The sequence below is a fragment of the Balaenoptera ricei genome, chromosome 5 (assembly GCF_028023285.1).
Source record: "Balaenoptera ricei isolate mBalRic1 chromosome 5, mBalRic1.hap2, whole genome shotgun sequence".
In the NCBI taxonomy this organism is placed as follows: domain Eukaryota; kingdom Metazoa; phylum Chordata; class Mammalia; order Artiodactyla; family Balaenopteridae; genus Balaenoptera; species Balaenoptera ricei.
The window spans coordinates 90,285,973-90,304,671 of record NC_082643.1 but is presented as its reverse complement, the minus strand read 5'-3'; the positions used below and the strand labels follow the sequence as shown (position 1 = coordinate 90,304,671).

At 38.9% G+C, this 18,699-nt stretch overlaps 1 protein-coding gene and 1 pseudogene across 2 annotated transcripts in view; both read left to right on the top strand.

Annotated features, from left to right (window-relative positions):
- LOC132366001 (recombining binding protein suppressor of hairless) overlaps positions 1-18,699 on the top strand; it is a 119,417-nt gene that overhangs the window by 11,316 nt on the left and 89,402 nt on the right. The gene's annotated exons all lie outside the window — the stretch shown is intronic.
- Positions 4,642-5,201, top strand: LOC132366731 (H/ACA ribonucleoprotein complex subunit 1-like; annotated as a pseudogene).

The window sequence follows — 18,699 nt, the reverse complement described above, 5'->3', positions numbered from 1 at the left end:
AGTGGGGAGCATATCTCAGAATTCTTGTGAGGATCAAATGTATGTATGCAAGGGGCTGCCAGACTAGGCTGTTCTGTAAGAATTGCTTACTGTTGATTTCCTTTCTTATTTCTCATTCAAGCCAGGGCCAGATCTCTTCTTTACCACTTACCTTTTTTGTTAAATGTTAAAATCTGGTTTTTCATCCCAGGCCATCAATAAATAACCCTTCAACTGGATCCCAAAATCTTGTTTAATTTTCCAGCCTCCTTTGTTTTTGTTGACCATGGTGTCTTTATTCATGAGTTGACCATGGTGTCTTTATTCATGACTAATAAGACACTATCTTTATCTCTTGGACATTCCATCTTTTCTACCTATTCCTTCTCTAGTCTTAAATATTGTGGTCTGCAATCTTTGTCTTTCTCTCTTTGTCTTATCTATTCTTTGACTTGATATGTGTATCATCACCTCAGATGTTTAGATCCATATTTCTAAAACTACTACTGGTTGTTCTGTAGGCCCACCAAACTTGTTTTTTCCAAAACAACATGTTTTTTCCACCAACTAGACCTGTTATACCATCTTATAAAATAGGCTTGATATCTGTTATTAATGCCATTGTTCATCCAGCAGGTAAAAATGAACTTCCGTATTTTCCTCATTTCCTCCTACTCTTGTATTTTCTTATTTTGTTGATGACCAAATCATTCCCTTTCTGCTTCCAGATTACTTGTCTCATATTCTGGGCTCTCCTCTCCTTGCTCACTGCCATTGCTTTATTCTCCAGGTCAGCTTCATCTCTTGGTTGGACCACTGTCATAGCCTTGTCAGTTCCTTCTTTAGTCTATGGCTGTTGGTGGTTTGCTAGTGTACAGTTGTTAGTATTTAGAGGTTTGGGGTTACTTGGCAACCTAATTTTGTTGTAAATGGTGTCCATAGATTTTGATTTTGTTGTCTAGGTGCTCTTTTATGTGGAGAGATTGAAAAACTATGCTGCTGCCACCACCATCCTAAAATCCTGTCTTGAGTTTTTTAAAAAGTAAGTTAGACAAATACATGTTACTTGTAAACTGAAATCAGTATAAAGTGAATAAGATAGTTCCTCTTCACACCTAAATCTCAACCCCCAGAGATAATGCACTGCTTACAGTGGGGCGAGTATACTTCCAAACTTTAGGGCAAACTCTCTACTTGTGCCCTAGATCCCTTCCCTTCTCAGCTACTCTAGGGCATTGGTTAGCCCACTAGCCTTTCCTCTGGTCTCAATTTTTACCTTTCTAATGAAGCATTCTTTTTTTTATATATATAAATTTATTGATTTATGATTTTTATTTTTGGCTGCGTTGGGTCTTCACTGCTGCGCGCAGACTTTCTCTAGTTGCGGTGAGTGGGGGCTACTCTTTGTTGTGGTGCGCGGGCTTCTCGTTGCGGTGGCTTCTCTTGTTGTAGAGCATGGGCTCTAGGTGCACGGGCTTCAGTAGTTGTGGCTCGTGGGCTCTAGAGCGCAGGCTCAGTAGTTGTGGCGCACGGGCTTAGTTGCTCGGAGGCATGTGGGATCTTCCTGGACCAGGGCTCGAACCCGTGTCCCCTGCATTGGCAGGCGGATTCTTAACCACTGCTGCCAACAGGGAAGACCTAGTGAAGCACTCTTGACAATATACAAACATGCTGTTATTTCTTCTCTGGATTCTGCACTCCCCTCTAGTTCCTATTTCTCTATTCCTCTTTGCAACAAACTTCGTATGAAGAGTTCGTTCTGTCTCCAGTTACTCTTACTCCATTCCCCCTAAACCTTTTCCAAACAGGCTTTTTGTCTGGACCACTTCAGCAAAACTGCTTTTCTCACGGTTACCAATTCCCTCCACACAGGTGAATGTAGTAGTTTTTTTTTTTTTTCAAGTGTTATTTGACTTGATCAGTGGCATTTGGTGTCTTGTTCAAACATTTTTTTGCCTTCTAGGATACCACACTTCTAGTTTCCCACCTCACTGGCACCTTTTTCTTGGTCTTCTTTCTAGTGCTTTCTGATTTTACTACATTTATCCTACTGTTTATCCCACATTATGTGCTTCTTCCCTGTTTTATTTTTCTCACTGGCATGTGTCAGCTTCTAACAATATATGTTATTTGCCTTTTATTTATTTCTCTTCCCCACTAGAATATAGTGTTTGGCATGTAGTGGGTACTCAGTATGTATTTGTTGAATGAATGAGCGAAGTGTTCTAACAGCATCACTTTTTGAATGGTCTGTTGTTTTCTCCTTGATTTGAAGTCCTACTTTTACTACTATGTGTTATACTTATAAAATTTTATAAGCCCCCTGGTATAAATACAGATTCATCTAATGTGTTTTAAATATAATCTATTACCTGAATATGGTGTTCAGTAGCCTTGAGGTCTGTTGTTGCATTTAGCCCTTGCCATCCTCTAGTGAGGAAGATAGTGTTCCTCTGTTTTACAGAAACTTAATAAGCAAGCTCACCTGTTGGTTGGTGGGAGAGTTGAAATTCGAACTCATGTCTCTGGATTCCAATTCCATTGCTATGAACGTCTTCTAGTGATTGTGCAGTCTCATATGTGATAATGCTTCCCCATATGTAGTTAACACTTAGTCATCCATCAACACATGATTGCCTGTGCTCACCAACCAGAGGAGCCCCTTCCCTCAGTCCAGGCAGAGAATAGATCTGAGGCAGGAGGGTAAAGTTGAATAGGGAATTGGTTTATGCAGGATTTTTTTTTAATAGACTTTTTTTAATAGATATTTTTTAGAACAGTTTTATGTGGGATTTTTGCCTCTGAATTTTAGAATATGATTTTGGAAGGAAGGTTGTGGAAGGAACACAGGCTGGTGGTCATGAAATAGATTCTCTTCACCACTAATTTGGTAATATCCCTGCTTTGCTTATTTTCTGCGTAAATGATATCTTTGATCTAGGCTTTAAGTTAGAAATGATACTATATGTGCCAGAGAGCCTAGAGAGTAATTCTCACACCATGTAAATGAAAGGTATCACTATTAAAAATGACTCAAGAGTCTCATGTTTTTGGTACTCTAGATACATTCATTCTTTTTATTATACTGGAGTACTTTTAATTTTGTTTTATGTAAGTCTGTTTTATTTTAAAGTTTCTGCTGTCAAATTTTGTTGTTTTTCTAACTAAGACAGCAGCTGTGGATGTGGCTTAAAAACTGATGAACTTCTACAATGATGAGCCTTTATGGAGCAATGAAAGGCTGCTTACAAATTGTAGCCACAGTTGCAATGAATTCTGTGTTTGTTCCCTAAGGGTGAATGTATTTTGAGGGGAGTGAGTTAGAATAGTACAAATTGAGAGAGTGTTTCTATCCTGGGAATCTTTGGAGCAGTCATTTCTGCTACTGCTCTTTATTTCTTATGACTTTGAAGGAATTTGGAATGTTTTGCTTGACTTTTTGATGATCTTTAAGTGTATTACTTGGATATGTGTAAAGGTAAATTGTAATTTTAGTTGTTTTATGGACATGGTTTATGTCATTAAATATTTTTGCCCTCAGCAATTACTGTGTATAATAGCACTTATGGATGATGCTTTACCTGTGTCTGCTGTTTAAATGTTGGATTGTTTGGAACTAAATATTTTCCATTTGGTATGATTAGCTCATACATATAGTTTTAGGCACAATGTGTATACCTGTTTTCATTTCAAAAGTATATGGTTTTAATACGTTATTGAGCAGATCCAAATAGTTAACTATAAATTATTAAAAGTAGTTTTACTCTGAGATACTGAAGCTCACACCTGGAGCTGAGTTACAAGAAATAAGCTGAGCCTTGGTATTTTCTGTCAAAATATCTAGAAGATAAATTTCTCCAATGAAAAGAATTCTAGAAAATATTTATTTCAAAAAAAAAAAAAAGGGAAGGGTGGTAGAGCGATAGTTGAAACAAATGAGGCTCCCTGACCAAAAAAAACAAAAACAAAAAACCCCCATAACTGTATATGTGAGATTATAGTCAGTATTTAGGAAGTTATTAGAGTATATATTTGCAAATCTCTAAACTATTTATGTATTTATTTATTTTTATAAATTTATTTATTTTTGGATGCATTGTGTCTTCCTTGCCGCTTGCAGGCTTTCTCTAGTTGCAGCGAGCAGGGGCTCCTCTTCGTTGCGGTGCGCGGGCTTCTCATTGCAGTGGCTTCTCTTGTTGCGGAGCACGGGCGCCGGCTCTAGGCATGCGGGCTCAGTAGTTGTGGCTCGCGGGCCCTAGAGCGCAGGCTCAGTAGCTGTGGCGCACGGGTTTAGTTGCTCCGTGGCATGTGGGATCCTCCCGGACCAGGGTTTGAACCCATATCCCCTGCATTGGCAGGCGGATTCTTAACCACTGTGCCACCAGGGAAGCCCAAATTGCTTAGTATTGAAGATATTCTAAAAGTAGAGGTTGAATATGCTGTTAAAGTGAACTTTTTTGTTGTTAAATTGCCTCATTTTTCCTCGTAGTTAGGAGAGTTTAAACCTTGACAGTAACTTCTGTTCTTTTATTGTGTGGGACAGCATTTTATGCACATTAAAAATAACAGTTTTTGTGAATTGTGGTTATTATCCACAGTTACTTTTAGATATAAAAGCATTCCCAGGGCCTGAGATGCACGTGGCTCCGGTGGGAGCAGAGCATGTCTTTTCGAGGCGGAGGTCGCGGAGGCAGCGGCGGCGGCGGCAGCCACCACTTCCGAGGTGGAGGCGGCGGTAATTTCAGAGGCGGCGGCGGCAGAGGAGTATTTGGACGAGGGGCGGCCGCGGAGGTTTTAACAAAGGCCAGGACCAAGGACCTCCAGAGCAAGTAGTTTTATTAGGAGAGTTCCTGCACCCCGTGAAGATGACATAGTTTGTAAATGTTCCACAGATGAGAATAAGGTGCCTTATTTCAGTGCTCCAGTTTATTTAGAAAACAAAGAACAAATTGGAAAAGTGGATGAAATACTTGTACAGCTTAGAGATTTTTATTTTCAGTTAAATTGTCAGAGAACATGAAGGCATCTTCCTTTAAAAAACTACAGAAGTTTTATATAGATCCATGTAAGCCGCTGCCGTTGCAGAGGTTTCTACCTCAACCTCAGGTGAGAAGGGATCTCCAAGAGGCGGTGGCTGGGGAGGTCGAGGAGGAGGAGGAAGAGGAGGTGGCAGAGGTGCTAGAGGTGGTGGTTTCAGAGGTGGAAGAGGACATGAAGTGTAACAGTTGACAGAAACTTTGCCAGTTGACTTCTGCATTAACCTCATGATCTACTTCTATGGATCAGAAACTTGTTTCTTGATCAAATCTTAAAGAACTGGTCATTTTATGACTGGAGCTAAAATGTCAATGTCAAGAAAAAACAAGTGCGGCAGAACAGGCAATTTTGCTCTAAAAGAGTATGAACAAGTGTTCTAATGTTTTGTACAAAGCTTGGAACTTGTGGGTGTTTAATAAAGGGGCAGCTTTCATTTGAAGCATATTCAAATTTTTAAAATAAAGTGTTTTATTCCTTTAAGTTAAAAAAAAAGCATTCCCAGTGAGTTGCTTCTGATTCATAATCAGATTTTAGCAGAGCAGATGTGGGCTACTGAAGGAATAATTAGCCAAAAAATATTAGGGGGTTAGAGAGCCCTTTGTGTAACATTTAACTTTAGTTTCTTGGCTAGTTTATATGAATAATTAAAGTTTTGAGGCAGTTAAATTTTCTTTTTTTCTCTTGGGATCTTACAGTTGTCACTGGTAGCTATAATCACTAGGGAAATGGAAGTATTATTTCCATAAACAGATGGCTTTTCCAGCACTGGTCCCTAACAGTGCTACTGAGGTTCCTGTTTATGTTGGATGATTTCCTAATCACACCAACTTGGTGTACTTTTGAAAGATGACACCTGACAATAGAATATGATGTAGATATTAAAATGACTTAGTGAACTTGAGATTTTACCAAAGTTGAGAGTATATATAATTCCCACGTTCCTGGGGGAAGATAGTCTGTTCCTGTGAGAGGAATCACCTAGTAATGGATACTGATGCCTCAGCTGTCCTCTCAGGGATTCCTTAGCTACCTCTTACACTTTTTGACTTTCATTAGCTCTGACATTTGTGCTGTTTTCATTTCTGCTTGGTCAGATGACTAGCCCATCCAGTGCTTTGAGGCATTGGTAGGTTTTTGTTAGGATTAAGGATAGGTTTCTGTGGTGTACAAGGAAGATTTTCAGAGAATACAGTGATACAGTTACTTGAAATGACAAAATCACATATTTTTTTCTGTTCTAATGTGAGCTTTTATTTGCTATTAATAGGATTATCTTCTCCCTTTTAATGTGTCTGTTTTCCTTTTTCTGTTGGACATTTTGTTTTGTTTTGTTTTGTTTTTGGCCCTGCGGCGCTGTGTGGCTTGCGGGATCTTAGTTCCCTGACCAGGGATTGAACCCGTGCCCTCGACAGTGAAAGTTCAGGGTCCTAACCACTGGACCACCAGGGAATTCCCCTGTTGGACATTTTAAAACAAACACATATTGGGGATCCACATGTATACTTATGCTCCTAAAATTTTAAAAACACGAGTCAACTATTAGGATTCTAAAAACTTTGCATTTGTAAGCTATATTTATTCTGCAGCAAGAATTATCTGTATTTTTGAAGTCATTTTTAAATATATGAAAGGAATCTAGTGACAAAATTTGTGAAGACAGGTTACCTTTTGAAAAGACAGGGTAGGGCTTTATTTCTTTAGTATAACTGGTTGGGGTAAGTTGTAAGAGTGAATAGAGTCTTGGTGGGTATATCTCGATTTTGGATCTATTAAAAATTTGTCAAGGGACTTCCCTGGTGGTCCAGTGGGTAAGACTCTGAGTTCCCAATGCAGGGCGCCCGGGTTCGATCCCTGGTCGGAGAACTAGATCCCGCATGCATGCCACAACTAAGAAGTCCGCATGCTGCCACTAAGACCTGGCGCAGCCAAAATAAATAAATACTAAATAAATAAATAAATATTTAAAAAAATTGTCAAGGAGGAAAAAAACTCTGGTGCTTTACACATTTTGTTGGGGTGGGGGATGGTGGTACTATTTGTTAAGATTAGATGGGACTGTGATAAATGGCATAGTAGAAGAGTAGAGTTAGTGTTGGTGGGGAGTTTTTGGTTTTGAACATGTTTTGTTTGAGGCCATTGTGAGAGTTAGATGAAGATATCCAGTGGCCAGTTACATATATAAATTATGTGTATGGTTCCTGGAGCTCAGGAGAGAGAGGTCAAGGTTGTACACACATACTTGAAGACTGTTAGATGTTAATTAAAACCTTGGGAGTGGGCAAAATCTCCTCAGGGAGAGGTGGAGTTAAGCAGAGACAAACCACTGGTGAGCATCAATACTTCAGGAGTGAGTAGAGGTATAAAAACTAGTAAAGGAAAACTAATAATAGAAGAGGTGGGACAAAAACCTAGACAGTGTAATATCACAAAAATGAAGAGAGTACTTCTAGGAGGAGGGAAACTTGTCAGTTGTGTCACATGCTGCAAAGAGGGCAAATGGGATAAACACAAATGCTCACTAGTTTAGCACTTCAGGGCTTGAAGTTGGTAAGAACTGGTGGGAGCTAAAATGTGGTTTGACACAGGTTGAGGAAGTGGAGACAGCTCTTTCAAGAGCAGTGGTTCAGAACTTGGTGGGAATGGAACCTAGGTGTTGTGATGGAGGAATAGGCTTGACTTGTTTAGATGCTTATTGGAAGGAACACAAAGAGGGAAGGGGATGAAATTTAAATTGAAACTCCTGTTGGCGCCTTTTCTGTAACATTGTGCAGCTTCTCATGTATTAATGGAAAGTCAACATTAAAGGGGGTTTTGTTGGGGAGAGGGGCACATATTCAGTAACGTGACAATGAAGACATTCATGAACTTGATTCTCTTAAGTTTTCAGAGTCTTTCCACATTGACTATCTAATTTAAAAAATTTTTTTTCTTTCTTTTTTTTTTTTTTTTGGTCACACTATGTGGCATGTAGAACTTCCCTGACCAGGGATTGAACCCGTGCCCCCCTGCAGTGGAAGCGTGGAGTCTTAGCCACTGGACCACCAGGGAAGTCCTGACTATCTCATTTTAATGAGGGAAAATATTCCGTATTGTTTTTCTCCTCAAGGGTTGATGTTTATTCGTTGATTCTTCCATATTTTTTTGCTTGGTGTCCCTAGTGACTGAGGTGGTGGATTTAATTAATTCATATGCAGCCAAAGAAGATTGCCTGTCTTTGGGGTCTTGATCCATATACTACAAGAGCTATGTGGCCTGTGCAGCACGTTGTTTTGCTTTGTACTATACTATAGTCTCTAGACTTTTGGTTGTTTACCTATATCAGTAGAACGTTAACATGTACCCCAGTATATGTGATTGTGTATTAATAAATTATAATGAAGTGTTGTACTTCACTAATATACACATTGAAGTATCTATAGAAATTTCAAATGTTAAAAAATTTTGTGATAAAAATGAGGTAAACAAAATTTTGAAGATACTTTGAATAGAATGGTAGAACCCCTTTTTATCTTCACAAGTATTTTTTTTTTTTTTCACAAGTATTTTTTGAGAGCAGTGTATTTAAGTTTACTTTGTTATTTTTTTAATTGTGGTATATATAATATGCATCATTATTTTTTTTAAATCTTGGTTAATACTTTGTGAGAGTCATTCAAAGGGCTAGTTTTAAGTTATTTCTATACAAATCAGGTGATTTTCATAGTTGAAAAGCCATTGTTTAAAATGCCATGCTTACCTTAAGTGTTTTTAATTTTACAGAAGTAACTGCTAGATCACATACTACAGGAAGCTGCATGTCTTCACAGGAAAAGTAATCAATTTGGGGACCTTTTTGTGTAAGAAAAATGAGTAACTCGTCAAGTTTCAAAACCTTTTAAGTGCTTTGCCACAAGATGAAGAGCAAACTTCTATGTGGTACAAAAGGTTTTCATGGTTACTCCCTGTTTCATGAAGATACAGTGTAACTAGCCATATCCATGACATCTGGTAGTACTTTGTGTCATTCTGTTGTCATTTTCTTTGCTTCCTAATTGAAAGATGAAATGAATGAGTTTCTTGTGTGATGGGATCTCAGTAAGCTTTTTATAGAAATCTTGTTTTATTTTGCTTAAAGCAGCCACTCTCATAGCAGATAATACTCTTAACTGATTTTCCATAAAAAGCTTTAATTAAAAGAGGTCAAAGAAGCTCCGTCCTGAAGACATCCTGTCTTTTTGTTCAGTTTTCTATCCCTTGTACCTTAAGAGTTCCTGTCATGTAAAAGGCACTCTGTAAATATTTAACTGTAGAATGAATTTGCAGTTGAGAATATGTTTTCCTATAGATATTTTCTTAGAAAACTTTGCATTTCATTAAGAAGCCAGCAAATACTAAATAAACTGAGACGTATCAGAAAAAACATAACTACCTACTGTATGACAAATTTCCCACACTATGTAGTTTTTTCTAATACCAATCCCCACCCCCCCCATAATCTTCAACAGTGTTTTCTGTGCATATTTATATAGTAATTTACTGACAGAAAAATACATTTTGGTTTATGTTCATGTTGTTCCCCAAGTCATACTTCAGCCTTTTCTACCATGACAGGAAGAATAAGTCATTCCCATGATATGTGGCTTCTTTTTTTTTTTTTGACCGCGACACGCGGGATTTTAGTTCCCCAACTGGGGATCGAACCTGTGCCCTTTGAAGTGGAAGCGCGAAGTCTTAATCACTGGACCAACAGGGAAGTCCCTGTGGCTTTTTATCTTACACTGCTTTTATAAGAAGTCACAAAAGAGGCATGTAAACTCAATGACATTTTCTAAAGTACTGAATTGAAAATCATGACTTTAAGCCTTGCCAGAGAGAAAAAACTCACAACCTATAGAGACCTGTTATGTTTTAAGTACTTAAAATTTTAAGTATTTTACTAATTGTGATTGCACTGTCATTTGCTAGTATTTTGGGGCAAAATTTATATATATGGTGAAGTTACTGTTGATAATAGATGTAAATCTATATTTTAAAAAGTTATCTTGGTTATTTCTATCTTCTTTTTGACTGTCTTGTTATATCTGATTAATCATTATTTTTACTTGGTAAAGAGGGAATACTAGGAGGAAGAGGTACCCTTCTGCCATTTATTTATTTAGTGTGCTTAAATTATTAGTACTATCTCCAGTACCTCTTTTGTTGCAGAAATTATCTTAAGTCCCTCACCTGTTTTTTGAGGGCTCAGGTCATTAAACTAGGTAATTTGTGATGTGCTGAAACAGATCAGTCAGTGAGGGCACCATTATCAACCCTTCACATTGTGGAACACCTTTTATTCTCTCAGGTTGGGATCATCTGACATAGACTGAGCCCTAGTGATGTATTCAGAGGATTTTGAGTGCCAACTATGTCCCAGACACTAGGATATACCAGTGGACAAAACAGACCAAAATATATATATAAAAATATGTATAATATGCCAGTGTATAGAGGTTGCATTTTAGTGAGAGAGACGAAAACCAAATAAGTTAAATATTTACTGAGATAAAGGCTTCAGAAGAGAAAGAGTGTTGGAAATAGGATAAGGAGTATCAGAACGAGGTTGCAACAAGATAAAGTGGGTCTCTGAGATGGTGACACTTGAGCAAAGGACCTTAAGGATAAGGTGAGAATGTGAGGCATGTTGTATGTGGGGACAGAACATTCCAGCAAGAAGGAACATCAAATGTAAAGACCCTGAGGCAAAGCGTGCCTAGATTAGATATGGTATGTGAAGTAAAGACAAGAATCAAAGCGAACCTCATGTTGTGGTCTGAGCAATGGTAATTACAGGGTCGCCATCATTTGATATGGGAAACAGGTTTTGGGTGTGAGATTGGGAGATGAGGATGTATGTACAGGAATAATTTGCTGGCATGGCTTCTGGATTTTGCGTGGTGATGGATCAAAAAATGTCACTCAGGCAAGAAATGTGATTTTGAATAACTTTCACTATAAATTGATGACACTTAGGGAAGATAAACTAATTTATTTGCTCAAGCCAAAGGCAATTAATAAAGGAAGGGAACTTTCCTGGAGTAAATGAGTGTTTTACACAATAATTTTGGATTTCTTAAACGATTACTTGAAATTTTCTTGCTTTATTCTATTAAAATGCGAAACGTCTCTCCCAATCCTGTTCTTTTAAAAAAAATAATTATTGATTTAATTTATTTTTGGCTGCATTGGGTCTTCGTTGCTGCATGTGGGCTTTTCTCTAGTTGTGGCGAGTGGGGGCTACTCTTCATTGTGGTGTGTGGGCTTATTGCTGTGGCCTCTCTTGTTGCGGAGCATGGGCTCCAGGCGCGTGGGCTTCAGTAGTTGTGGCACGTGGGCTTAGTAGTTGTGGCTCATGGGCTGTAGAGTGCAGGCGCAGTAGTTGTGGCACATGGGCTTAGTTGCTCTGTGGCATGTGGGATCTTCCCGGACCAGGGCTCGAACCCGTCTCCTGCATTGGCACGCGGGTTCTTAACCACTGCGCCACCAGGGAAGCCCCCAACCCTGTTGATTTAAACAATAAATGTGGTAATATTGTATAGATAAGTATGTAATCTCTGACATACGAGGATCATAATACTGAGACTGTTTAGATAGAAACAGGGAAATAGGGAGGTATAATATTAAGACTAATGGGAAGAAGAAACAAATTTTTTTACCACTGTGATGTTGTGATTTATAAATCTGGTCATCAGATGACCAGAATATATTTCTCATACGTATTTGGCTTTGTCCACAGTTCCTGGCTCACAGCTCCTAAAACCCATGGAATTTCCTGAGTGATAAAGGTGTCTTTTGTTATGTTAATGAGGTAACCTGTGGCCCTTTCCCCATACCTAGCCCTTTGCATCTCTTCCAGTTGGCTATTCCTGAGTTATATCCTTTTATAAGAAACCGGTAATGTAGTAAGTGTGAGCCACTCTAGCAAATTAATCGAACCCAAGGAAGGGGTCATGGGAACCTCTGATCTATATAGCTGGCTGGTCAGAAACACATGTAATAAGTTGGGCTTGAGACTGGCTTCTGAATCCCAAGTTGGAGGTCATTGGAACCTCGGAGATCTATCTCCGGGTAGATAGTTAGTGTCAGAATTGAGTTGAATTGTAGGATAGCTTTCTGCTGTCCAGGGAACTGCTTGTTGGTATGAGAAGTCCCCTTTCCATGTTGGAATTAGTACCAGAACCTGAACCTACATTTAACCACATACTTCAGTCTCTAGGCATCACTTGAATGATTTTTTTCTGAGAATGCTTTATGTTATAAACAATTAATTCTGGGCAACTGTGTATCAAAATATCTGCATTATATGGCCTGTTTTCTATACAAACTATGTTTATCTTTCTACATGAGCTTTCTGTTTTAAATTTATTTATTTATTTTTGGCTGTGTGGGTCTTCGTTTCTGTGCGAGGGCTTTCTCTAGTTGTGGCGAGCGGGGGCCACTCTTCATCGCGGTGCGCGGGCCTCTCACTATCGCGGCCTCTCTTGTTGCGGAGCACAGGCTCCAGACGCGCAGGCTCAGTAGTTGTGGCTCACGGGCCCAGTTGTTCCGCGGCATGTGGGATTCTCCCAGACCAGGGCTCGAACCCGTGTCCCCTGCGCTGGCAGGCGGATTCTCAACCACTGCGCCACCAGGGAAGCCCGAGCTTTCTGTTTTGATGCTGTATTTATAAATTTGGAAATACATGCATGCTGGGTAGACTCCATTGCCTTAGTTTATATAATAGATTATTCAATAGAATCACTCCCCATAGGATCATCTTCTCTAGTTGTTGCGTTAAGAAATGAAGTACATTAAGGACTGCTCTGGGGGGTGTGTGTGTGTGTGTGCGTGCGTGCCCCTCATGTCTACTTTGGGATCACGATTAGTTGACATTGATCTTTGTTTAAAGATCAACAACAGGGAATTCCCTGGTGGTGTGTAGTGGTTAAGACTCCGTGCTTCCAATTTAGGGGGCCCGGGTTCGATCCCTGGTCAGGGAACTAGATCCCACCTGCGTGCCGCAACTAAGAGTTTGAGTGCCACAACTAAGGAACCCTTGAGCTGCAACTAAGGAGCCCACCTGCTGCAACTAAGACCCAGCACAACCAAATAAATAAGTAAATAAATATTTAAAAAAAAGATCAACAACAAATCATCAAAATATCATTAATCGCTACTACTGCATTTTTATCCTAATGGTAGCAGTTTTAACACACTTTTATTATTTTCTCTGTAGCATTGACGTTTACGTCACACTTTTAAAAGCCAGAACCAAAACCAAACAAAAAACTCTCCATGGCATTTTGATAAATCCATGTACTAAAGATTCATAGGGATTGTTTTGTCTAATGCACATGGGAGTTTCTGCCATAATGCCATATACAGTTGCTCCTTTGTATCCATAGATTCTGCATCTGAGATGTCAACCAACTGTGGTTTGAAAATATTTGGGGAGAAAAAAAATCCAGAAAGTTCCAAAAAGCAAAATTTGAATTTGCCACTTGCTGGCAACTATTTACATAGCATTTATGGAACATTTACATTGTATTAAGTATTATAAGTAATCTAGAGATGATTTAAAGTATATGGGAGGGGGGGGACTTCCTTGGTGGTCCAGTGGTAAAGAATCCGCCTTCCAATGCAGGGGATGCGGGTTCAACCCCTGGTCAGGGAACTAAGATCCCACATACCGCAGGGCAACTAAGCCCACGTGCCACAACTACTGAGCCCATGTGCCTCAACTAGAGAGACTGTGTGCCACGAACTACAGAGGTCATGCGTGCCACAACTAAAGAGAGAAAACCTGCACACCACAACTAGAGAGAAGCCTGTGCGCCGCAATGAAAGATCCTGGATGCCACAACTAAGACCCAATGCAGCCGAAAAAGAAAAAGAAAAGAATAACAATAATAAAACTATATATACGGGAGGATGTGCATAGGTTATATGCAAATACTGTGTGATTTTATATAAGGGACTTGGGCATCTGCAGATTTTGGTATCCAAGGGGGTCCTGGAACCAATCACCTGCAAATACTGAGGGATGAATATGTACCTTGACAAAACTTGAGATTTGCAAAATTGTGCAGTGAAAGTAACAAGACTCATGGGGAAAAAAGGCTTGGGACAGACTAGTGAAATTCCATGAAACTGTGATCTTGGATACTAACTAAAAACAATAGCAATCCTAAAAAAACAAAGGACTAGCATTTGTATCTTGTATTACCATCAATCTTTGGAATCTTGAACCTTGGATTTAGCCTCTTCTAGTTGTAGGTCCTGGAAGGGCATTGCTTCTAAGAGACTATTTTCATTAAAATTAAAAATCTAATCCTATGTGTAGCTTTTCTTCATTAATCCTTTTTTTTTTTTTTAATATTTATTTATTTGGTTGTTCTGGGTCTTAGTTGCGGCTCGCCGGCTTCTTAGTTGCAGTACGCGGGCTCTTTAATTGTGGCGTGCGAATTCTTAGTTGCGGCCTGCATGTGGGCTCTAGTTCCCTGACCAGGGATTGAACCCGGGTCCCCTGCATTGGGTTCATGGAGTCTTAACCACTGCACCACCAGGGAAGTCCCAATCCATTGTTTTAATACAGGGGGAATTTTTTGCAGCTTCTTCATCTGGACAGGCAGCTTTGTCAAATAGGTTAACCCAGCTAGCTGAAAGAGTAGCAATTCCTGAAGCCGCTAAACCAGCTACTACTCATAAGAAAGAAAAGTACTTTTGTAGATTTTCAGGGCTTTTTCCTTAAAATATTTATCTCTTACTAAGCTTTCATCTTTATTTGTGGAAAAGCTTTCCCCATTTGCCTCAAAACATTAACATGCTAGGAAGAATAGTGTATGAAGCAACATAACTTCCTTTTACACTAGCATCATTCCCCTATTTCTAGTTGTCTAAGAAGTAATTCACAGCAAAGAACACACATTATAGCAGAACAGACTTTACACTTGTTTTGATTTGATTTGTTAAATGCATAGGGTGAGTGGCAGGTGAGTTCAGCTGACGCTTGAACAACTTGGCAGTTAGGGACATCAGACCCCTGTGAAGTGGAAAATCCTCATATAGCATTACAGTCGGCCCTCTGTACCCACAGTTCTGCATCCTTGGATTCACCCAACCATGGATTGCATGGTATTATAGTATGTATTTATTGGAAAAAAAAAAATCCGTGTGTAAGTGGACCTGCATAGTTTAAATCCGTCGTGTGTAAGTGGACCTGCATAGTTCAAATCCATGTTGTTCAAGGATCAACTGTATTAATTTTGGAATCAGGCTTTGAATTCTGGCTCTATCCCTTAAATGTCACTTTCTGCAAGTTACTTGACTTCTTTAAGCCTCAATTTGTGTATCTGTAAAATGGAATTAATTATACCTGTCCATAGAGTTTGGTAGTAAATAAAGGAGATAATACCTGACAATTTTTTTTACACACTGAATTTACTAATAGTAAGTGTTAGCTCTTAATTTGCAGTTGTCATTTATAATTCATAGTACTCTTCAGAGCGTGGCATAACATATACCACTGTCAAGGAATATTTTCAGCAAGTTGAACATTTTTCAAATAATTTTTAGATGCTTATCAATTTTATTTAATATAAAATATGAGAAGGCAGGATTTTGTTTTTACTGTCAAATATAGGTCACAAGGAAAACAGACGCAAAATGTGATAAATGAGATTTGTATTTTCATTTTTTTGGCAAAGTTTTATATAGGAAACTGATAAAATAATCAGAAAATGAAGAAGCTGTAATTGTATTTTGGCTCGTGTGATGTAAGGGGATACAAACAGGTTTCTTCCTTTAGGTTGCAAAGGAGATGAACTTTTTTCTGTTTAAACGCTGTTAAAAGTTCTATACTGCTTTTGCCTATGACGTGTAGTGGTTTTTAAGGTTTACATTCTCTCTTCCAACTCAAAGCTTTCATTTAACCAAAAAAGTTGAACTGGAACTCCATTTAAAACTTCTCATTGATCCTTCTTATTTGATTTGATATTTCCTATTGACATTTTTATTCTTAGTACTGTGCACTAAACTATTTTCAACAAATTCTATTGAGGAGTCATTTCTTGAAAACCTGTTACAGGCAAGATCTTTGAACACCTTAAGTTTTATAAAAGATGAGTTAAGACAGTTTGGTCTTTGGCTGTTTGTACCTTAGTGGGGAATCCAGCTATGCTCATAACTTTTACTGTAATACAAAGATGAACATAATGACTCCTATAATAGAGACATTTCACAAGTACAGAAGAAGAAGGAGTGATTAATTTGGACTGGGGATTTCAGCAAAGCCTTCATGAAGGATTTCTTATTCCTCTTCTTATTTTTAAACTTAAAAAAAAATTTTGCTTTGGCTGCGCTGTGTGGCTTGTGGGATCTTAGTTCCCCGACCAGGGATTGAACCCGGGCCCTCAGCAGTGAAAGCACCGAGTCCTAACCACTGGACCACCAGGGAATTCCCCTTAAACTTTTAAATTGTGCTAGAGGAAGGTGAGTTCTGGAAATCTGGAGATGAGATTTTGTTCAGGAATACCTGGGTATGTGGAATCTTGCAAAAAAAAAAAAAAAAAGTGGTTCTGAAGAACCTAGGGGCAGGACAGGAATAAAGACACAGACATAGAGAATGGACTTGAGGACACAGGGAGGGGGAAGGGTAAGCTGGGATGAAGTGATAGAGTAGCATTGACATATATATATACTACCAAATGTAAAATAGATAGCTAGTGGGAAGCAGCTGCATAGCACAGGGAGATCGTCTCAGTGCTTTGTGACCACCTAGAGGGGTGGGATAGGGAGGGTGGGAGGGAGACTCAAGAGTGAGGAGATATGGGGATGTATGTATATGTATAGCTGATTCACTTTGTTATACAGCAGAAACTAACACGCTATTGTAAAGCAGTTATACTTCAATAAAGATGTTAAAAAAAAAAAAAGAGGAATACCTGGGTACTCTCCGTCCTCTGTCCCTCCCAGTCAGGATGTTCTTGTAGTAGACAGATGAATTAATTAAAAAACCATGAGTGCTCAGTTTGTAAACATTCCTTCAAGTGGAGGAAAACAAAGTCAGTCGAAGGGTAAGCCTGAGTAGTGGCCGAGTGAGAATGTGGCTGTTTTCTCCCTGGACCTGAGGCGTGTGTCACTGGCAGCTGTGAATGTCATTAGGGAGCCTGAGCCAAGATAAATCTGTGCCAAGACAGGCTGCTTGTGCTTCTGCTCTGTGTAGCCAGTGCCATTCAGTTAAGTTCTGTATCATTGGATAAATAGAGTAGGAGCTAGATCAGGCCAAATAGATCAGGAGTGAGAGAGATTGTCTGTATAAGCTCTTCCTGCCTGTTTGAAATGTTATGCAATTGATACAGGAATATATTCTTGTATCATTATTATGATAGTTTAGAAGCCTCCAGTTCTACTTCTTTCCCCAGAGGTAACCAGTTTTAAAATTTTGAGATATATTCTTCCAGACAATTTTCCACATACTTTGGGTTTTCTAGAGGGCAGATGGGCTCATATTATTGTATTTGTATATTATATATTATGTTTACTTTAAAAAGTGAATCATTCTTGAGTTCTTAGCATACATTTAGAATTATTTTTCTTGGGAATTCCCTGGTGGTCCAGTGGTTAGGACTTGATGCTTTCCCTGCCACGGGCCTGGGTTCCACCCCTGGTCGGGGAACTAAGATGCTGCAAGTTGCGTGGCGCGGTCACCCCCCCTGCCCCCACAAAAAAAAATAATTTTCTTTAAAAAAATCTGTGTAGTATTCCATATCCATAATACAGATGCAACAGAATTTATTAGCCAGTTTGCATTTGGCATACAACTACCTGTGTTTCTCTTTTAGGAACAACTCTGTGTAGTAGCCACATATCCGTGAGTATTTTTGTAGGACATACACTTAGAAGTGGAATTGCTGGTTGCAGGGATATGTACATTTGTAGTTTTGATAGATACTGCCAGCTCCAGAACCTTATATTAACTCACACCCGTATGTATAGCAGTGTGTGAGAGTTGATGACTGGATTTCAATAGGAATTGAGAAGAAGGGATTTCTGTACAGATGGAGAAGTGTCAGAAAAAGCATGGAGGCAGGACAGCCTAGTAAATATGGTGAGACAAAAGGGAGTAAAGAATCTGATGTGTAGAGTATAGGAAGCAAGAGGGGCTTGTGGACAAGTCTAGAAAGGTAGGTTGGATCAAATAGCGAAGTATTTGTACTGTGTTGCTCAGAACTTTAAACTTGAATGGACAATGGGAGCCTTTGGAAAGGTTTTACACATGAGCTTTATTTCAAAAGCAGTAACTGTGAAGGCTAGGTTTTTGAGATGGGAAATTGGCTATGAGACTGTTATAGTAATAAAATGCTGTAATGAAGTTCGTGACATTAAAAATTAAAGAATCAGATTCAAGCAGTGGTATAGAGTTAAAACCAGTTTGTAAGATTGGTGGCTTAGGATGAGAACAGAGAAACTGAATGTGGTGGCTATCTGAGTGGGTAGGCGGCACCATTTACAAAAACAAAACTAGAATGAGAAATAGGTTTGGGGTAAAATAAGGGAAACTTTATTAAAATATAAGGAAGAAGATAATTCACTATCTGCTGTTGATGTATTTCCATGATGTGTGTTCAGTTTTTTTATTGTAGCAAAATATATGTAACGTAAGATTTATTATTTTAACCGTTTTTA